The sequence below is a fragment of the Anopheles stephensi genome, chromosome 2 (genome assembly GCF_013141755.1).
Source record: "Anopheles stephensi strain Indian chromosome 2, UCI_ANSTEP_V1.0, whole genome shotgun sequence".
NCBI classification, from domain to species: Eukaryota; Metazoa; Arthropoda; class Insecta; order Diptera; family Culicidae; genus Anopheles; species Anopheles stephensi.
In genome coordinates, this window is record NC_050202.1 from 13,609,331 (window position 1) to 13,632,568 (window position 23,238).

The 23,238-nt window shown below is 44.2% G+C and overlaps 1 protein-coding gene across 2 annotated transcripts in view; it reads right to left on the minus strand.

Moving 5' to 3' along the window:
* Positions 1-18,887, minus strand: part of LOC118504128 (insulin-like growth factor-binding protein complex acid labile subunit) — a 200,600-nt gene extending 181,713 nt beyond the window's left edge. For both annotated transcript variants that reach the window (XM_036038217.1, XM_036038215.1), the window contains exons 1-2: positions 18,697-18,887; positions 16,887-17,609 (exon numbers count right to left, since the gene is read on the minus strand). The gene's annotated coding sequence lies outside the window, so the exon portion shown is untranslated. The remainder of the gene's footprint in view (positions 1-16,886; positions 17,610-18,696) is intronic.
* Between the last annotated feature and the right edge of the window lie 4,351 nt (positions 18,888-23,238).

Here is a 23,238-nt window from a genome sequence, read left to right on the forward strand (position 1 = left end):
GATTAGTAGGTATCGCAACCCCAATGATCAAGTGTATTATATTCAAGTTCTTTAGCTGGAGCTCCATAAAGCGACATACAGCTGGGATCTTTATAAACATGTTTAACAAGCGTAATAGGTCAACCAGAGACCACAATACCACGAACGGACACGTTCTAAACCGATTAAAATGTTCGTTGACATCTCATTCTTGTAGTAATTAGTACAGCTAAACTCTTTCGGGAAATTCGTCCCCCTCGTTTTTTTTTGCTATTCCAGTACTCTCCCTCTCCCCCATATCACTGGTTTAGGGTTATGTTCGGTGGTTCTAATTATTCATCTAGTTCACATACCTCTCTCCATCCACCCTACCCAATCCCGGGGACTGAAAGCTTGTCCTGAATGTCTGGTCCACGGACAGCGACAACATTATTTCTGGCCAACTGGCCAGCGGGCAAACCACAGACACAAACACACACTCACACGTGTGGCATGCACTTTGTCCCCGCACATAACGAGGTAAAATAATCGATTTCAATTACACGCGCCAAAAACATTCCAACGCAAACGAGAGTCCAGGAGTATTCGGGGAAAAGTTCGCCATAGTAAATCATGTAACGATCGCTGGGGCGAAATTGGAAATGTGTGTGTGTGTGTCCCCGTGTTGAAATTGTTCGCATAGCTCTGAATGGATGAGATTCTATTGAAATGGAAATATAATTTCGAATTTGTTATTAAATTTAGAGACAGTGTAGACTCACTGATTAGGTCTGTGACGATAAAATACAGTTGCTATAATTAATTCATCTGCTATAATTCGCTTCATTTCAAATTCATCTGAGGGTCTGTTTATTCCAGCTGATTTAGGTGTTGTAGAATACAGTATCCCGCATATTTAAGTGTTGAGTCATATAAGTTTCCACGATATTTAAAGCACAGATCTTATAAAGATATCAATAATCTTTTCGCAACAATTTTAGGTTCAAAATATTTTAAAGTTATTTATGAGAGGTATTCGCACTAAAACTTCACGTTTGAAGTGCAAAATGTCGAATCCACACTGTAAAACACTCGGGAGTCCACAAAGACTTCTCCCCCCGGAAGGACCACCACCGTTCCGTTGATGAGCCCAACTTGAAAAACCTAACTACTACATGACTCTCTAATGGCATTTGTGATTGCTCTCCTTCCAACCAGCATTCCCCACCAATCCTTGTTGCTCTATCACCTGCTGCTAGACAAACGCACCGACTCTACCCGACCGAACCCGGTTCCAATTATGCTCGTACGCCAAACCAGCTCGTGCCTGCCCGTCTAACCCGCGCACAAGGGATCGATAAATGGAAATAATTGAAATGTAGAAAATAATTGCGAGTACGCAGCGCGCGGATACTTCAGCGAGACCGCCGGACCACTCGCACACGGCTCTGCACTGGACGCGCCCGATATGTGTATGCAACACTGTAAATGACCACTTCAAATTAATAGTCGAATTACCCGTTCGGAACGCAAAGTAAAGTAAACTCGGGCGGGATTTTGAGCGATGCCGGCGGTGGTGGTGGTGGTATGTGGTGGTTTTCATAAATTTTATCGATCAATCACCGCGCGATCGATTGCTAGCCTCGGGGGACGAAATTCTACCTCCCCAAAACACGTCTACTACCATGGCTATGGATAGAACTTTTATCGTTCCGATGACACTGCAGTTTCCAGCAAAGAACCTACCACCCTAAAGCATTCGTCCTTTTTAGTACCGTAACCCCTTTTCCATCACCTGAGCCAGAACCTTCGGTCGGTTCCGGTGACTTAATAATAGACTCCTTCAAAAACGCGTTTACGTCTTCATTTGCCGTTCGCTCAATCAAATTACTGCCGCGAGCTTTGAGACTTTGTTTCAATTGAACATGATTAATCAGCTTATCCCGCCCAATGGGAGGGGGGAGGGGGGGCGATATGAGGTGCGGAGCGTCGGTAAGCGAAACGAGCGCCACATTATGACCACTTGGATTGTCTAGAATACACCCGAGGATTCGGAGGGGTTCGGTCGAGTGCACTATGGGAAAGTATAGTGTTAAACGTGCTCAAAACGTTCTGGTGGATTGATGAGAATTTAAATCAATTTTTATTTTTTCAGTCCTAATACATTTATTGTGTTCCTGAAGGTATGATGCTTGTGAGATGAGACAAAATATTAGAATGGTTTAATTTCATGATAAAAATGTTTGACCACCATCGCCCAACAGTGCAAGAATATATTTCCTTGCTCTTGTTTTATGCTTTCGCTTCCCTCCGCTTCTCGAGCTGGAATGTTATGTTGATACCAGTTTAGAGATAATGCGTCGAAGGTGGTGCGTGGAAGCAGCTGGTGGCTACCAGTTCCTCAATGCAGCAATTGAACCAACCCGCAAGAACGGCTAATGATGATTGGCTATGATTTCTTATGCTGGCTGTGCGAGGGCTGGCGTCGATGCGGACGAAACAAGTGGCCAATTGCTTCATTTTCTCCTCTCCTCCCCCTTTTAGAGCCGCGTGCTGTACGTCAAATTTTCAGCGGGCTACCTCAACAAGCCAAAACAATTCCAATCCGTCATTCAATTAAGCATTAACAAGATGGTAAGAAGCTACCTTGGCGCGCGCGCACGAGTGAAGAGCAGTGGAAGCCCTCGGTCCGTTCAAGCAGAGTTCGGAAACAACCGATCTAATGATGAAATATTGATTCGAATTAATTTTCAGCAATTACGATAAATTATTAATCGCGCCTTTGTGGCCATCACTTTCGGATGGGACGCAGAGCGCTCACTCATCGACGTCGCCGATCGTCGAGAGCCAAGCCGTCGACCTGTGGTCGTTCGTTCTCTTCACCTTCCAGAAGTGGCGGGACCGCGAGATTGGTGGCAGTGCGTTAAAATACGTTCAGCACCTCACCTCTTGCAGTCTCCTTCCTCTTCAAACCGCAGCCCGCCAACCACACAAAGCTATATGATTGAAGCTGGCTGGAAGCCAAACGGTTTGAGGAAAATAAAAGCATCTTCCAAGCCCACAAGCGTGCGCCGCGCCAGTTCTCGCGATTTACGACACCTCGTCTTGATGGCTCCGAGCACAAAAGGGAGGGGGGGCATTAGAGGGAAATTCCGCAAGACGAAACAACATCCCGACACCAGAGCAATCTGTAATTAATAAGGTTTTTATTGCTATACCGGTGGTTGCGGTCGCACCAAACCATCGGAGCATAAGGTTCCTGCTCCGGTTGGCCGTGGGCTGCGAGCAGACACATTCGGCAATCTGACAAACCTTCTCCCTCGGTATAATATGACGATGGTGATAAAATCGTAGGTGGTGGGCTTACGACGCTACTCCTCTCTCTCTCCCATTCGGCGAACTACCCCATACCCACCTATTGCGCCATTAAAATTCCGAGCAACACGGGACAAGGTGTCCCAGCCGTGCGAAGGTGTGGTGTGGCGCGTTCAGATTTTACGACTCTAGTCGTCGGTTGTTAGTTTTTCAAGGGGAGTCAGCCACGGGAAGATGTATCGCGTTATCGGGATAGGCGACGAAACCACAGAATTTTACTCCGAATTGCGTGTAGGTGTGTGTGTGCGTGATAGAGACGACGCTACCACACGTAAGTAAATAAATATTTATACACCTTAAATTTACTAACAAAATGCGTCACACACAACAAGCACCTCGCTCGTATCGCACATGCATCATTATGCAAACGGCAACCGGAACCGTTTATAATGGAGTTGGAGGGGGTTGGGGAATTGAAGTTGAATATCCCAGGGTGGACCCTCGTGGACAACCTGTAGCACGCACCTACCACCAGCGCAATCGATAATCGATAAATGGTGTTCTTTCCCAATGCAGAGCAGGAGAGTAGGGCAGCAAAAAAAAGAAACAATCTAGCATGTTCATTGTGTTATGTTTTACCCTGCTTTACCTCCAACTTTGGGGCAGCAGTCCTCTGAGTATCGCGCCAAGTTGCCGCCCGATTACCCCAGATTAAGGACAAACTAATCAAGCCCTAGGTACACAATAGCCGTAGCAGAGTGTTCTCCATAATCGGTAATTATAGAGATTAAATGAGCCTCAATACAGCAGAGGGTCAGACATTGTGGAACGTTCGAATGGGGGAGAAAAACTTATTTTATGCTTCATTAGGCTGTTTGGGCATGTACTGTAAAGGAGCCGTTATAAATCTTTTAACTAACGTCGGAACATCTGTGTTCCAGGTTGATACATACTCCCTTCTCCGAACGGCAGGTGATCGATTCGGTTGCTAACAAACTATCAAAGGTTGGAGTTTTTATAGCACATGAACGATGAATTATAGCAAATGCGTTCTTTAAAGTGATCTAAATGCGACTATTTACATCGTTGACAGTTAAAAAGTATATTAAAATTGAAGAGTCTGGAGGACTTAAAAACGCAACTGGAAGAGACATCTAGCACTTTAATGTGTTTCACTAATCTTTATAGCAAATTCGTTATAGCAAATGAATCAAATAAATTTATTCTTCTAATAATTCATTATTTCTCAGACATATTGCTTTGAAATAGTTAAGCGTGGGCCTCAAATCTTCAAATTTACTCGAACTTGGAATTGGACTTCAACAATATCTCAAACATTCAATTGATCATGAAAATTTTAGATCAAGCCTAACCTCAACAACCATTCCGAATATTTTTTTATTCTATATCAGTAAGCCTCAAAACCCCAACCCCCCACAACACTTGCTTGCACATAGAGTGAGTTTTAACCAAGCACCAAAAAACCCTTCAATTACTTTAACGCCCTCATCCGGCAAAGAATCGCTGGACGGCCAAAAAAAAAACGCCATCTCAAGATCACGACGTCCCTGGTGGAAGTGTTTTTGTACTGGATGAAAGTCGGCCCGTTTCGTCCACTGAAAAGCACTCAATGAACCCTGGCCAACCACCAGCACACGTTTGAATACCCTCACGATCCCGATGGTTTAATCTGATATATATGTGTTTAAAGACAAACCCTTAGCTTATGGTCGAAGGAAGATAACCGCGAACTTTCCTCCCCATATCCCGTTTGCCAACCAGGCTCAACGCCATCAAAGATGAAATGAAAAAAAATGGGCGATTGGCTTTATAACTGGAAGACAGGCGAAATGAAGCGAAAATTTGTTGACTCATAGCCGATCGGATGGCGGTACAAGCATAAGAGCGTGTCTGAGAGCGCGCGCGCGCGATCCCGCTGTTGAAATGCCCGCCGGCCATATCTCGGACACTTCATCGATTCTGTGTCCGTCTCGAAGAAGAAGAAATGCCCTAACCCCTCCAGCTGTTTGAAGATGCTGAAGATGCTGGGAGTGACGCGACACCGGGTGGAGTCGCAATTTCTTTCGGCTCGATCGATCAACAACAACGGGTCAGCAGCAAGTTGACCATTCCGGGTTGGCCGAGTATCGGGGAAATCATGATGTTCGAATGGGCGAAAGAGCCGAAAGACGTTATCACGCGAGTATCATCTTGACGGCATCCTTTCGTCGAGTTTCGTTGATTTATATCTTTTGGGAAGAAATCCATTCCATTGCCGTTATATTCCTCCCCGTTGTTGACGTTGTTATGCACACCCTGGTTCCATTCCCCCCAAAAACTTGCATGCGGATTCGAAGGGATCAAAGTATCGATTCCATGATACCAGCCGGCTTTTTCCGGATCACCTCAGACACGTCGTCTAGCCAAAAAAGCAGCACACGGTTCCGTTTGCCGCTCAAGCAATATGATTCGACTAATAAAACTTAGCCGCTAATTATCGAACACCACCGGCCGTCGTCTAGCCGTCGTTCGGTTCGAGTGCCAGCCGTTAAAACATGCCTTCCTGTCAAGTGCACCCACTCTCTCCCGTACAACCATCAACTCCAACAACTCCCCCCGAGGCCACCCTCTCAGCGTTACTCCAAAAAGCGTGCGCATTAATCCGAGCCCGAACAATGACAACAACAACACTGCTCAAATCAAATCAAATTAAATCGGACGGCGGATCGAGGGAAGCGAACGCAGTCGGAACGGCATGAGACAGCCCAGTCTTCAGAAAAATAAAATTCAACAAAAGATATTGAACAAGAATGGACGGAACTATGTTGAATTTCGTTTCCCTGCCACAGCTGCCCTTACCATCCCCTATCATTACCACCGGATGGCATACTTCCATCATCATCGTTTTTGGTGGCATTCGGCGGGTCTTTGTTGTCGGTCCTGCACCGTGGTTTCGCGGCCGTTTCCATCGGATCTCGATTCATCCGAACACGTTCCGAAAGCGATCCGAGCCGAACTATTTAACACAAAGCAAGAGCCCGCGCACTACGGAGAGCAGCTATGTGAGATAGGAATTTTTGCTTTGAACTTATCAATCCGGTATGAACGGCGAGGAAATGTAAGCTCCAACGCATTTCTTAGGCAACAACAAACACGCTGCAATTAGGGATTGGTTGGTGCGAGCGCGCGCGCACGTGGTTGACCTTTTCCCGGTTGAAGTTTAAATGTAAAAAGGGGAAATTCAACCAGCTGTTACACTGGTGAAGGAGGTTTTTCTTTATTAGTCGGCACATTGTAGTTTGACAATGAGGCATGGACATGAGCTCCGAAAGGGACAGATGTTGCTAAAGGTACCAAAAACAATGGTTTTGTAGTCATTGAGGTACTTAGTGATGCATAGTTTGTCTGTGTAATTTCAATCATCTTCAACAAGACTCTTGAAATCTAGTATTCCACAAGAATATGTAAAGACTTAGAAAAATCTCTAATACTTGTTGAAAGAATGGAGATATTGAGGAGCAATCTACATGTTGGTAGTAGTTTAGAATAGTTTGAAGCAGTCAGAAGTAGTTTATAGCATAGTTTAGTCGATTAAGATTTGAAGCACTCTGGAGCAATCCGAGGCATTCCAGAGCATTGCGAGGCACTTATTCTGGAATGGTTTTGATGCAGTCCTGAGCAGTCCAGATTAGTCTAGAAAAGATTGAAGCAGTCAGAACTCAGAATTTGAAACAGCTTCAAAGTAGTTTAGCCTAATCGACTGAATTCTTAGGATTAGGAGTATTCTGGAGTAGTCTGAGGTATTGCAGAGCACTATGGAGATTGTGGAATTACTTTGATGCAGTCCTGAGTAGTCTAGAGTAAAAAGAAGCTGTTCAAAGTAGCTTGGAACTGTTTGAAGTTTCTCAAAGAAATCCAGAGTAATAAGGTGATCTAGAGTAGTTTGAAGCTGTGCGAAGTATTTGAAACATTCTGGAGCTCCAAGATATAATTACAAACTTTGCAGTTTTCATACAAAACAACAGGAGATTTGTGAATTAATTTAGGATTTTTCATCGCTTCAATAAACCTTACACCTGTTTTTTCATACCACACCTTTCTGACAGCTCTAAACTGACCCCAACAATGTCACGCAACTTCCAAACCAATGATCGAGTGACCATGTTTTCTCTGGTGTTGGCTCTCCCACGCGCAGTCAAACCTCCAAAACCCGAGCCGAGGTTACAATTTGACAAATAGACCAACGATAATAAACATCACCACCTTGCGTCACACACACACGCACGCATGGTGCTCGGTCTCGGTCAGCAAGTGATAGTGGCCCAAAGCCAGCGACGAGCATACTCTCCATCCAGCCCGGCCAACATAATTGAACAATGTGCGGGTCTAGCACACAAGCTGCTTGATGAAAGAAAAACAATAACAAACGGAAGTGTATCTTGTCATTTACGCCTGCCGCTGTTCGTCCGTCGTTCCCTTGATTGAGCATCCTCGACCCCTCGGATTCGAGTGGTAAAGGATCTTGGGACGCGCGCATGGGATGGCTTGCGTCGGTAGGGAAAAAAACACAGTGTTCCACTCACGGCTACTGTTGTAGCGAACGGGGGGATGGAAACAGCGACGGGGATATTGTTTTCCGGACGTTCCGGACATCGATAAACAGAATGGGAAGTTGACGAATGGCGGAATGGTACAAAAATACGCCATAATCGAAGGGCATATCGATAGATTCGGGGCCTCTCTCTCTCTCTCTCTCTCTCTCTCTACCGTGTTATGTTACCGCGATTGATCTCCAACATCACCGTCATCCATCTGCTGGTTGGATGAGCCATTTTTACGCTTTACCGCACGGGACACAAAATCTGCCGCACTACAAAAACTCGCCCAGAAAAAGTCGATCGAACATCGCTCCTGCCTCTGACCCGCATCATAACGGGCTGATGGCCAACAATTTCGCTGCCCTCCCAAATAGGGGTCTGGAGGGAGACTGGATGGATGCGAGGGCTAGTGGTTGACAGCCCGACCGAAATCTACTGGAGAAGGTCCAACGAACAAAACAAAAAATCTTGTCCAATTCTTGTGCAGGAGAAAAACGAACAAAACATATAAAGCAACAACATCACCGAGTGCTCGGGCCCGAAACAATTTAATTTTGATTAATGATATCTTCGTGCACGTTTACAGCCACGGCTAACGATCAGACACACAGCGGCACCGGAGGGGTGACGGCGGCCTGACTGATGGACAAAATCATCGAGAGGGAAGTCGAGCCCGCCAACCATCAGCACCATCAGTCGGCGAGTCCTCAAGAAGAAAAAAAGCCCACAGCCGCTATCGTACTATCGAATCAGCGCGCGAATCATATCAACGCTCTCGGGGGCCCTCTGGGGCAGGAGGCTGAGAGAATGTAATCGAATCCACCCGGGATTCAGTGAGGTCACACAGGGCGACGGGAAAGCTCTGGGTGAGTTGGGATTGGATTTCGAAGAAGTTTAAAAGTGTGGTCAATTGTTCGGTGTCAATCAGTGCATTGCAAGCCGTCTGACGGTCAACGGGAGAGCCACCAGCTCTGAAGGAGGAACGCCTTTCCAAGAGGTTATCGGAATCGCGTCGTCGTTACGCTTCCACCAAGCGTAAAACCAATGGTTTGGAAGAATTCAAAACCGATGTCTTCAGCGATCGCTAGCTAAGCATCGGAGTCATCGCGCGCGGGAAAGAACACACACACACGAAGATGCCGGACTTGAGAAGTTAAAGTCGGCAGTTGGGGGGGGGGGGGGGGAAATAAATGGAAAACTCAGCAAACAACAATTGGGGTCCAACGAAAAAAAAAAAACACCTCCCTTCTCACACACCCGAATATCTGTCAACAAGCCAATCGTCCTGTGGCACCTCTCCCGGGTCTCCATCGGCGGCATAACTTGACAAGGGGTGAACCAGGCGCCGTCAGTTTATTTTCTTTGCCAGCTACGGTTCCGGACCGTTATATGCGCTTGGCCCGCTTGTGCGTGTTTGTTTCGTTTTGTATGTTTACCCGAGACCCGGCCGATTCGATCCGATTCCGAATGACATCCGGACAATTTAGGATTTTTGGTACGGATTTTTTTTTGTTTTGTTTTGTTTCAGGTTTGTTGCAGCTCGGGAGAAAATGGTCAGTTGTTAAAGTGGTTGACATTTAAGATTTAATTGTTTGAAGTTGAGTTTTTTGTTTTGGCGATGAATTTAAAAAGTTAAAAATTAAACGCTTAACTTGTAACTGATTAATGACTGTAGAGGGTACATCATATCAAACAATTTATTTTCAGAAATTGTTAGAATATGGATAGTTATTAATAAATCAATGAAAGAATGAAGAAACTAAACAATACAAATGGAATAAAAAAAGGAATTTTCCATTGTTTATGTAAAATTTACATAATTCATTAAAGAGACATAAAAAAATACTGAAACAAAAAAAAATCAAGAACCAAGAAAATTACACCAATTTAAAATAAATCATAAAAACTTTGTTGTTAAAACTAATAAACGAATCCCTTTTTAACATTACAACAATCAAATAAAAGAAAAGTCATTAAAAGACTACCATGAAAAACATTAAAAAGTAAATTATAATTCATACATAAATTGAAAAACTTATAAAAAACAAGGAACTATTAAAAGAAACAAAAAAACAAACGAAAGAGAAAAAACAAATACAAACTAAACTAAACTAATAAAACAAACCAATAACTAATAGAAATAAACAAAACAAAAACCAAACAAAAGAGAACAAAGCAAACAAAACATAAACATCAATACTTTGAAACAAAATATACAAAAAATCTAAATTGATTCAAGTACCAATATTCTACATGAAATCGGACGCCATTGCAAGTCAGTTTTAATCCTGGCTCTCAACTGGCTCGACATAAGCAGCTATCGCTAATTAAACCCAAAGATTTTAAGCTCTCCTTTAAGCAATAAAATGGCAATTGCGAATTACACCGATTGCCAGCAACACAGAAACCTCATCATCATAAGCACCAATAAACAGGAGTCTAATAATTGGAAAGCATTTTAAAATCCCCGTTGCGTTGGCAAACGATATCACTTGCCCAAAACTGGTACAGCTAAGCCCAAAGCCGTCGGTCAGGTGGTTTGCATGGTGGTTCCGGAATCGGTATCGGTTTTTCCGATAGCGCAAGCAAACCACACAGGGCAAACGAATTTCCCCCCTCGATCGATATACCCCTAGAATTCATTTCCGGCTCTCGGGAGCTCAGGAGAACCGTATCGCATACAACGCTCTCCAGTCCCCCGAGGGCAGGTGAATTGTAACTGGTGCCTAAAAAAACGGGAGCAAAACACAGAACACGCTACAACCATCCCCATTTGTTGTGCAAACAAACCATCTGGTCCGGGTTAATCCACACACACACACACACACAAAGAGCGCTGCGTGGGCAAATTTTTACCTCCGAAAACGCTGGTGTCTCGTTGCGTTTGCACAGGGGTACAGGAAGGATTATGCAATTCTTGGCTATGGTAGAACCAAGGTAATCATGGCCAACCATAGAAAGGAAGCACAGGAGAAAAAAAAAACCCACTCAGCAACAAAAATATAATCAATGCTGCAGGGATCCAGTATCCGACTCCAGCAGGGGAAACTCACCCGAGAACACCGAGGCACGCAACTATTGAACGTGGAGTTGTTGCTTCCCAGGCGAAGAAATACAAACAATCTCAAATATTAACCAATGCGAACATCATGTGGAAGCTTTCGCTGCAAACGAACGTTTGGTGGCCGGCCTACCAACCGGCAGCAACCACCATATCCACCATATCCCAGCCGAGCCTTACTCAAGCCAAATCCGTTTGACCACAGGCTCGGTCGGTTGCTGCCTTCGTAACGAATGGGAAACCTCAGGGAAAACAGCTAGATCCATATTCAGTGCACGAGCCAAGGGCCTTGGCTTGCAAAATGCCATGCTTTAAGCCGGAAAGGGTTAGGTAATTCCCATAAACTGATGAATAATTAACCCATGCCCTGCTTACAGTTGGAGCAGCTCGGCTAGACGGCTAGAAACACACCTGGGGAGCACATGCAACTGTGTGTGCCTATGTTTACCCAGTGCAGGTTGTGCTGTATTTTCACTTCGAGAAGTACGCATTGGGAGGCGCAGGGGGCATCTGCTTAGAAAAACTGTTCTGCAAAAACGTAACTCAAACCAACTCTGCACAGACACCAGGAATGGATTGCTCAGGTAAGCTAAACACAGAGCTCCTGCTCTCCCGATCAGCTCCGAATCGATAAATAACGTTTGCAATTTTAATTCTCCCACTCGAATCTGACTAGCTGCCCTTTTTCTTGCATACATTTATGTGATTTAAACTAATGATCACAAATTTACTAACTAACCTTTATAATACTAATCAAATAATTCATCTCCCATTACAAACATTCGAATGTGGGCTTCAAACTACAAGCAAGCCTCTATTTTCTAAATCAAATGAATTCAATATCACTTGTCCAAGTCCCCTTAAACCTCGGATATTAAAATTCCAAGAGATATTCTAGCAAACAATATTTGTGAAAGGCATCAGTAGTTGATAGGTTTGGTGAGGCTCAGCTACGCAATCCATATTCCAACGGTGCGTTGAATAGTTTAGGATAATCTCTAAGCAAGGCAAAAGCGGTTCCACACGCACTGAAACCTCGGGACAATGTACAGAGCATGTAAAAAAAAAATTCTTGCTGAGGTTCAATCGGAAAAATAGCTGTGATTGGCTTCGAAAAACTGGTATCTTCCGAGAATCCTGGTACAAAGAGCTCCTGGGAACTAAGCTGCCCAGCAGAGCTCATGGAATAACCTCGGAATACTGTGCAACATGTTACATCCAACGTGTGAAGCATGTATTGCAGAGCTGCAAGAAGTGTCTCCAAGAACCGGTGTATAAATAAAATGAGATAGGAATTTTAGAAGCTTTTTTATCCCATCCGACCTACTAGCAAGAACTCAACACGACTTTGAGAATTGAAGTAAGAGGTTCCACTACATTCAGAATAACCGAGTAGTCGAATATAGAGAGCAAAATGTATCCCAGAGTACGAAAATAGCCCTTTCTTTCATATCAAATTGACCTCCAATTTCTCTTCTTTTATACCTTTAACATTAAACTGCAAACCGTTCAAACAGTTGCAGCAATTAAATCGGCTTAAAATTTTGATCGCTCGCTGTTTCGTTGTCCTCCCCGCAAGAAAACCCGCAAGAAGCAATAATCGGCCCGGAGACAAATGGCGATGTAATTAAATGTACATCGATACCAAACAGCAGTGAAAGTTCATTTTCTGAGCGTTTGTCCCGGGTTTCTTGTTTTGTTTACGACCAATAAAAACCTCCTCACCTCCTCGGTTCACTGCATTCCCCGCATTCGACAGGACGCGATAAGGAACACAAAATTTCTCAAATAAATCTTACAACCACACAGCAAGCCAACAACGAGACCCTCGGAAAGCATAGCATAGTTTAGAGCTACCGACCACTCATCAGCACACATTTGCCGCGCTTGAAGATGAAGTTGGGGAGTTTATAACAGGGGAAAAAACGCGAAATGGAGCGAAAGGAGGAACAAGTGAGTTCACTTTTTTTACTCGCTCTTATACGTCATCCTCCGTCAGGAGTAGATGATCTCGGGGGTAAGTTGAGTAAAAAAATAATCCATATCATGCTTTCCTTCCCCATATCTCTCTGCCCCAACTGAGCGGACCTTAAGTATGGTCGCTATACTTCATCCTCTTCTTCACGACCGCCAGTCAGCCAGCCAGCCAAACAGATGCGACCTTTTAAAGAAATTGACTTCGGTAGCGCAATCGCGCGTCTCTAGTCCTCGCGGGAGAAAATGAAGCCAAATTTAAGCGTTAAAGAAACAGCAAAAAACGACCCCGCTGCTTGCAACACATTGAACACTGTCTGTTGTTGGTGGCGCAAGCAAGCAACAAAAAAAGGCTGGAAGGAAAGACAAACAGAGCATAATGCTAACGAAGCATCGAATGAAGTGAGGTGAGTGTGGATCGGACCGGACCGGAGCAAATGTGTGATAAGCTGGGTCTTCCTCACCGGGTGCTCTCATGGGAAAAACGGCGCGGGACGAAGGAGGGACGCTCGCTGAAGGAGGCGCGATGTCATGCTAAAAGGTCATTAAAAATCTTTAAACAGATAGCTTCTTAAACAGTGCTGCGGCTACAGCGGCCACGATCGGGATGGGCTGGGTAATTAAGGCGATATTTGTTCCGTTTCATTTCAGCGTCGGCCTGTTTCACGCGGCGCGCTACTCAACAGCGCCAATAGGTCTTCGTTTTAATTTTTCTCCGCGGCTATACTTTCAACACATCTCCCAAACGGTATTCAGAGCGGTGACAGCAGTGAAGGAAACAAAAAAACAGTCACCACAAGGCAACCTCGAGAGAGACTCTCCTCAGCGACATAATATGGTTTGTTTATGATTGCACTTACTTGGGCCGCTTTGCTACTCAAGTGCTTCTCTTTTTTAGGCAGGACGTATTCTCTTATTAATTCTAATGAGGTTTAATTCTGGAAGATACATTCTCAAGCGGGCCTGTTATCAGGCTTAACGTCCTGTTGGGAGAGTCTCCTTGTGACGGTGATGGACGGTAACTCTTATCAAGAAAGCTTCACGAGCCGGATTCCAATATCAGTGTCTAATCTATCAGCATCCAATTTGTTTAAATATCAGTGGTTTTTATTACTTACTACCCAGGCACAGAAACTAATACATCATCCCGTCCATTAATCTTGACATTATCGCCATTGCCACAGTAATCACGCAACAGAACTCGTTGACAGGTCATTGAATAACGCCTGGAGAAAGATAGGTTCTCCCAATACCCGGAATCGGAACGAACATTTAGCGCTCACGGGACTCAGGGGTTAAGAAGTTTCCGGTGAAACGAAATGTAAAACGCACCGGGGCCACTGCCACCCGGAGACAGATATTGCCGACCGCACGACGGACCTCCGGATGCAAAACCACAGATTTGACGCTCTCCGATGACAGGAGTTCCAGCGAATCGGAATGGACATGATGCAGTAGGGAAAACCGATACAGACGGCCAGCAGGTTCGGTTCGATTACCGATGCGCAACTTCAAACCAGTCAACCGAACAACCGGAACTGGCAGCCGAACGGATGCCGGTACGCAAAACCTCCGACAATATCGCCCACGAAACGGGTTGCCGGCCGGGGTATTGAAGCTTCGCTTCGGGACATGACTGTTGGAATTCTGAGATTTTGCATCTATCGAACAGATTTCCGGTTTCCCCTGGTTACAAACGCACACGGATTGTAAGCGCTGCTGGACGACGAATCAAATTACGAACTTCTATATGGTCCGGCAAGTTTTGGTGACACAAGTAGAACAAAAAAGAAACCCTCCCCCGTAGCAACACTGCATCTCCTAACAGCGATCTTTAACAGGCTTAAGTATAGCGCTAAAGAACGAAGTTTTACTGTCGAATCACATCTGGACACGACACCACACACACACGCCGCAACTCCGGAAGCAGCCCAACTGTTTAAGCAGCATGTGATAAGTGGAAACTTCACCACCTCTATCCATCTTTTCGTCGTAAAGCTGGATGCAACAACCCAGGTCCGGCTAGCTCTAGGAGCAAACTTTTCCCTTTGAAAACAACAAGGGGAAAACTAAACTTAGACCAGCACGCGTGCGAAATGCGTTCGTCTGAGGACTGGGACTTGGCGGAACTGGAGTGGAATGGACAAACCACTCTCGGACGTGCAACTTCTTCTGACAGAAATGCTCCAATTAGCTCGCATTCCCTGGACCGTCGTCTCCGAACGGCTAAACTAATCAACACAACCATTCCGTAGGAAAAATGGGTTGTTTTACCAGTTTTGCTCGAGTTTTCGTTTAGTTGCGTTTGAAATGTATGTGTGTGTGTGTGTGTTGTTGCCAAAGTGTTCCGGGGACGTTTGCTAGGGTTGGGCAAACAATACATATTGGCCACAACCGTAAAACCAAACAAGACACTAATGGCACGTTTTTAATGAGACGCAACATTGAAGGCACCGGGTGGGTGTGGGACTCGTAGCGGACCTTTAACGAAATTTCTCCTCTTCCAGTGGGAGCTGGTCATCAACCAAATTTGTGCGAGTGTAATTTACAATAAAATACGATGCTAACGAGAGTCAATCAATCATCAATTGGCCATTAAATCAGCTTTATGTTCGCAGGATTGACGATCGCGAATGACTGATAAGGTTTGACAGGTCACAGGTGGGCGTTAAAAATTAATAAAGATCAGCTTTTATGTACATTCCAAATATGTCGGGTCGTGCGATCGTTCCGGGAACGTCCATAGATTCTTGTGAACAGTAGCCATTTTGATATATTTGAGGGTCCAAACGTCACTTAATTCTCTTAAGTAGGATTAATCGAAGAATTGGTTCTGGCTATTAATATTCTTACGTGGTCAGAATTCAGATAACAATAGTTTTCTTCTTCTACTTTGGCACTACAACCTCGAGAAGTCTCTCGGCCTGCCATTTCTGGATTTCTGTGACTTGATTTTACCCGTAGCAAAGTAGTCAGCCCTACGTATGGGGTGGCGGTCTGGATGAGGTTTGAACCCCGGTCCTGTCGTTTGAAGATCGGCACCGTTATCGCTTCGACCACCCGACCCTCAGCGGTGTGGGTAATACATTACAAAACCTTGGTCATTTCCTTCCAAGTAATGTCTCAATGTGCATTGGGTCAACTTGTCGTTAAAAGTTCTCCTATTCCTCAGAAGAGTAACATCCATCAACCAACCACCTCTCCCATAACTTCTAATTTACGCCAATAAAGCTAGAGCTAGAGAGTAGGAAGCAGTTAATAGCACATGTATGCAAAACTAACTCTACCACCGAAGTGGTCTTGACACTGGCTCCCATTAATTCAGCATAAAGTTGAAATCAATTGAGCGACACACACACACCCCCAGCTTTGGGACCCTTTTTTGAATGACACACACTCATTCGAAACTTGAAACACACAGATGGGGAAGTTTTCTCGCAAAGAAATCCATAGTTCGTTCTCGGTGTTATGAAGGACCAAGTTTCTAAAACCCCAAACTCGGGGGGCCAAATGGTAGCACACTGGACATCCCGAGTTGGGCAAACACTTCAAAAACCTGCCAGCTCAGAAACCTTAACACCAGGGAAGGGGAGGAGAAAAGTTCTGTTGATCTCACGCCTCGGATTAGGGCAACAATTATTCACGGCTGAGATTAAGTTGCTCCACACATTTGGATGTTGGGTGGTGTGTGTGTGTGGGCGCCTTACATGATTCCCGCAAGCTGCTACCATTACTGGACACCTGTTGGCCAGAAAACTGTCTTCCCACTCACGCCCACCAAAAACTTCTTCCTGTCCGATGAAAAATGTCCAACTAATCATAAGAACTAATCTTCAAGAAGCAATCTTCCCAGAATTGAAACTAAAATTAATTCTAACCAGAATCCTCACACCGGCATTCGGTAGACATTTCAATTTGCCTATCCAGTTTTCAGCCCCAATTTCACGGCCTGATTTGGTAGAATTTTCCCATCAACATACCTTTACTCTGGATGCTAATAAATCGCTTCGCCGGGCTCTCCAAAATAGCTAGACACAGGCTTGTTACTACGTCGCTGAGCTCGTGTTTTTCCGAAGGGTTGTGTTTGATCAGCACCCGTTGTTTGATGTGTCAGAACAACATTGAATATTAGCCCCCTCTTTTTTTGCCCTGAATTTTCCTGGATGTTCCCTTCGCTAGGAAACACAGAGCACACAGAACAAACACTTGCACCTTTTTGCTTCACGGATTTTTTCCACGAATAATTTCGTCAACCTAACACACCGATGCACACGCACTTACGCACACAAAAACACGTTGGATCTTCACCAAGGCTCTTCAAGAACCAATAGAAAGCCTTATTTTTTGCCTTTCCAATATTGAACACACTCTTCAAGATTTTTTTGCACCAATTTTTTCCACTCCCTCAGTACTATATCACCTTCTTATTGAAGCAGGGCAAGACTCTTTCTATCACTTTCACTCTCGCGCTTGCTAACCGTGGGCGAACGGGATGGGACACCAGAGCTCTCCTCTTTCCTGAAGCGACGCAGCATCAAGAAACGATTTTTCTTCTGTAATCTTTGATCTTGGTGCTTGCTCCCCCGGTGGAAGATCAATCACTTATACCACCTCCCCATTCCCAAACACACATACACATACACTTGCACACATACACAAACACCTTCCACAGCTTCCTGGATACTGCCCGGCCCGGGTACAACCTATGTGAATTCAAATCAAAACCCCATTTAATATGGACCAAAAATTCCAGCCGCGTGCGCTCCCCGAGACATATTGACAAATGGCTGACCGCCCGCGAAATGGCGGAATCAGCTGCAACACCACACGTGCCGACTCCGCCGCCGCTCCGGAGAGCTTTGTTTATGTTTGCTTTGTTTTTCCTCTGCGTTCGATCGCAATTGGCGACCACACGCCGATCCCCACTATCGCAAGCCCCGCAAATTTGTAACGAGAGAAAGGTCACTGTTTGTTTCTGCTGTGCACGGAACTGGCGGCGAAATTTCTTCACACCAACACGCGGAGGGTTTTGATCACGCAGTGCCAATTTCTTACCACTCTGGAGACCCCCGGCCGGCACCAAACAATCAAAAACCTGGGCGCTACTGACCGATCACGTTCGACCGATTTTTCTCCCCGTTTGTTGCCGATTGATTAATCGAAAACCTTCGACCGATTTTCGAGAAGAAGAATCCCAACACTGCTTTAACCCTTTCGTTTTGACACACACACAAATACCCACGCTCTTCGATTTCATCGATCGACCCCAGCTGGCGCTAAGTCTGGGTGAAGGAATTCATTTCCTCTTTTTTGGCTCGATAAGAGACAGATTCAGGGGCAAATGGACGCAGCGATAACGAGCGGTGGTAGAGGGATGAACCGGCAAAATAAAACCGTTTTTTCACCGGTGATGAATAGTACTGTTCCTTCGGGGGCCGCTGTTATCTCGTCCAAGGTGACACGCATACACCTCATGCAGGGCAAAGAACAACACACCAACGCAACACAAAACACCATTAAAACTGGGGAACAAACCGCCACAAAAAATGTATTGTCGTATTTTTACCCAATATCACACTGCTGAGGTCACTACCACGGGGCTTGCGGGTTCAGGTGTACATGATTTTGCACTTCATCTGTTTCATTACGAACGAAGAGTTGCGTTGCTAGGCAGAGACACAACAGGGCACAGCCAACAAAATTTTTTTCCCGGTTCCACGGAGCCCGCACACGAAAGCCGGAGGAGGAATTACCCCGATCGCTTACTATTTTATGCTTCAAAAAACCAACCTTAATAACACGATCAAATTAGCCGAAGATTCGCGCGTAGATCACTTTCGTAGGAATTGTTTTGTCGCTTTGTCTCCGTTCGACGCCACTAACATTTTCAGCGATACGTAGTTTGGCGGCTGCCCTGTTGAACAACCAACGCGCGACACACGCGTCCGTACGCGTCGAGATCAGGGAAATGAATGAAATGAACACAAACATGCGGCCGACGAACGCGTTGCGCGAGACGTTACCAACACACGCGTACAGAAACCGATCGGCTGCGGCTGAAATGAAGAAGAATGAATAAATGAATCAATACGGAACCGCACGTTTGATATCGTTGCAATGGTAACGAGCGGTGTGAACGAAAGGTGGAACAAGATGATGATCGAGAATGAAGCAGATACTGTTTTGTTTGTTGCTTTACTTAGATAAGGCAGAATTTAATTGTGAATTTAAATTTAAAATTTGGCAATAAATCTACCACACAAACATTTTACATATTTATTGGTTTTCCGACACTTTTTTTTTTGATTGTATACATTTGGTTTTATGTTTTACTTAAACTTTTTGTAATTTTTTTATGTTTGTTATCAAATTTACAGATTTTATTATCCTATTTTCAATCTAATATGTGTGGTCTCTGAATTTCTCTGTATTTCTTTCAAGTAAATATTTTAATTCAAATTCAATTAATGTTCAATTAAAATCATCTCTTGTTTGTCATTTAAACTTGTTGCTTGATAACGTTTTCCTAATCCGTAAAGAATAGACTTGCCGCATTGCTGACTAAATTACATTGATATTGCTTGTTTGTTTTATAAAAGGTTTGAAAGTAACTGGTATTTCAGAGTATTTACATCAATTTTCCTATTTAGGGGATCTGGCTTAAGGAAATATTGGATGTTATAGTGAAGGAAACACGGAATTTGAATGTCACACAAGCTCTAGTTTAGTAGTTTTCTCTGTCAACCCTGTAACTCTCGTTCAACGTTTCAAACCAAAACCATTCATCCAATCGAATGAACGCGAAGGCTCACCAAAACTCCAACCGAATCATCTGTACCTTCAAAGCATTCGTGGCCTGAGCCACCGGACAAAGTTTAGTTCGAAAACGGTCATTCATTCGCTAAGTTTTTCGCCCGCAATTGCATCGGCAACTTAACGAAACGACCCGAACAGAAACCGGCCGAGAAGGAGAAATGAACACAGGGCTAGAGAATTCCCCTTCCATGGTAAGACTGGCTTGCTGGTGTAGGGCACATGATGTGAAACATTTCATCAGCTGTATCTCCCCTGAATAAATTGGAGAACGTTCACGAAGCGTTTGATTTGAAGGTGTGTAACGTATCTTAAAACCTTGAAGAGAAAGGTATTGAAATCGGATGATTGTATTATTCAACTATTTAGAGCGCTGATTTGATGGCTATTTATTTGGAAATTTTTTAAATCTACCTCTACTTTCAACAAGCTATGTAGAAATGAGGCAATTAAATCAAAAGCACTTTCCCTTTGGCGATCAGCGAGGCATCCAGCGTCTGGGAACATCAAACGCTTTCATTCTGAATAATGTATGACAAAACTATGTGTGAACTGACTCTCGTTCCCAAGTGGAAGCACATATCGAAATTCCCCGTTTTTCTCTCTTCTTAAATGTTAATTTAATTTATTTAACATGCCTCAAATGCTCCCTCCAAGCCAAACGCTTGATAGTTAACATTCCTGCAATTCCAGTGCGCCTAGCGATGAAGTGATAATTTAAATCATTCTATTAGATAGCAATGTTTACGGGTGCCTTTTAAGACCTTTCAAGATGTTTAAATGGGTAAAAAAACACCCCAAAAAATTGGAGTTACCTTCTAGCTGCACATGCAAACACGCAGGAACAAACCATGTGTCAATTCAACTGAAACGGAAGTGTTTTTGAACAATCCGACTCTCACTGTCTCTGTCGCTCCGTTCAGTGATAAACATTATTGTTTGTTTTGATTGGAACGGCGTGCAGCGAAGGAAGTCCAAAAAACACATTGCCAGCGAACAGCACGTGTTAGAATTCTCAAACGTTTTCTGCTTCGTTGCGAACCTATACGATTCCCCCCCAACAGTCCAGAGTCCGGTTGCAGAAAGCCTAAGCATAAAATTGCTTCACCAAACAACAATGATCACACAAAACGCAGCCCGTGAAAGTCAGACGTCCAAGGGGAGTATGTTGGCAGAACCGAAAGAAAAAAAAACAACGCATTCGTCATTCGTCAAACAATAACAATTCCGGTGACTTCAGTGCATCAGAGTTGGCCCCTCCGTCTAACGCGTCAAATTGAAACAACGACGGCCGCCGCCTATTTGCAGACACAATCATAAAAATGTGCAACATTACTCAACCAAAACTCGGAACGAAGGACGGCGTGGCGTATCGAATCGTTGCAAATTATGCATGACTTGCTGTATGTTTGCAAGGTGCCGATAGGGAACGTATGGTTTGCTTCTGTAATGCGGAGGGCGTCTTGCGGCTCGGTCGGGAACAACGGTCAGCTGTGTCAATGCGTTGAGGGAACCAAGCTCAGCAGGAACTGCGTGCCATAAAGTGTGAAGGTGAGGACCAAGCGATCGATCGATTGCAGACGATTGATAACGCTTTCAGCCTAGTCATACGTTTGACGAGTCGGCTACTTTGATGATGTGATAAAGAACCTTAGTTATGCTACTATTCGTTCCGGTTGTTTCCGGTGGTTGAGCCAAAGGCCAACCTTTTTCTCTAGCTCTAGCCTCTGTATTCCATCGAGCACAACAATTCATTTTGTGTCGAAGTTGATCTATTTATCCCTTGTCTAATGCAGGGTTTCTTACCCCGAAAAAAGACTCTTCTCCACTAGCTTATCGGAAGCAACTCTCACGACACAAGAAATCTACTTCACCGGAGCAAAAAACCAACGGAAAAACTTTCCGCAATCAACCACCACCGAACAAGTCCAAAATTGCGAATCAAAAACAAACACGCTCCGCATTTTCGCGGATGAATAATTAGCTTTCCACCAAACTTGCGAAACCGGAGACCTCTTCTTGGGTTGCAAGAACTGTGAGAGAGAACAAAAAAAATTGGGAACAGTATTTCTTACGCAATCTGTTCCGAAATTCCCCCGGTGCCGGAGATTCTAGCTCCAGCAGCGGTCACTTCCGACTATCGTTACTGGTCGCTGTTTAGTATTCCTGCAGCGTACTTTCCGTTCGGCCGAAAGTAGGCCACTTTCCGCAAAAAGACGCCCGCCTAGAACAAATAGAATGTAATCATCGTTTCGCGCAGCAAAGCTCGGAACAGAGGAAATTCTTCTTTCCCGTAAATAGAGAACTACACGAAAGATACTTCCTTCCTTACCGGCAAACGTCACGGTGAAAAAAAGTGTGAAGCTTTTGCACGAACGAAAGTGTATCTAATCGAACGAAACTACTACGCCGGCCTGGGGCCGACTCTGGGGCGCTTTGATTTGAATGTGACGGATGCGATTGCAATCTGAAACTTTTGCTCCTCCAACCGCCAAAAAGATAAACAATCAAGTAAAATTTTCCATATTAAAGGGAAGAAGTTTGCATGCAAGGATAGAATAAATTATTTACCATATGGGTAGCAGAAAGCCGAGAAACGTTTAGAACGATCTTAGAAAAATGGTTGATGAATCATTTCGGGGGCAAAGGTAAAGAATTGCTGTGCAATACCCCTGAAACTGATTCGTAATCTGAACACTCTATTTCTTAGAAACACTCGATTGCTGGCACAAATTCTATGCCTACCTCAGACGAGTGGCCATTTCCTGGATGTTTTAAGCATTTCGCCCTCGATTGGTATGGGATAAAAATTTCGACAGATGAAAACATGGTTTACCCACTCCTTAAATTCGGTTGCTTGTAGTTTGTCCCTCTCCAGCAGGTTCATTCAATCGTAATATTTTGTCCTTTAAATCCCTACAAATCTAGCGCACGGTACAGTTGTTTCCGGTTAAGGAAAAGGACTTTGCCCTTTCGAAAGAGCGCAAATTTTGACGACCCCGAGGACGATGAGGGAGGTAGAAGCAAACAGCACATAATGCAAATAAAATGCTTAAGAATGTTCCACAACATATGAAATATCTACTTCGGTGTGGGGCTTTAATGCGAGGCAACTGGGGACGTCCAGCTGTGTACTTTCGGGCTGAAAAATGTTAATCTACAACAAGCTGTACAAAACGAGGGACTGAGATTATGGAGCAATTGAACGAATATGGGATATGAGCCCATGGAGAAACGAATATGTTTATGTGCTTTAGGGGAAACGATTTATTATATATTTGCTCTTTATATTTCATGTTTATTGTATAATTTGAGTTTATTTTGATTTATTGTTTTTGCTTCACGTTGTTCTATTTACGGGATTTGCTGTTTGTTCTGTCTGTTAAAGTGTTAAATTTTGTTAAATACTTAATCTTTTTTCTACTCCTGTTTTTTTTTCTTCTGTTGTATTTCTATGTTTGTTTCTTTTCAGATAGTTTTTCATTTCTTTTTGCTATTTTTCTTATTTTTGTAGTAATT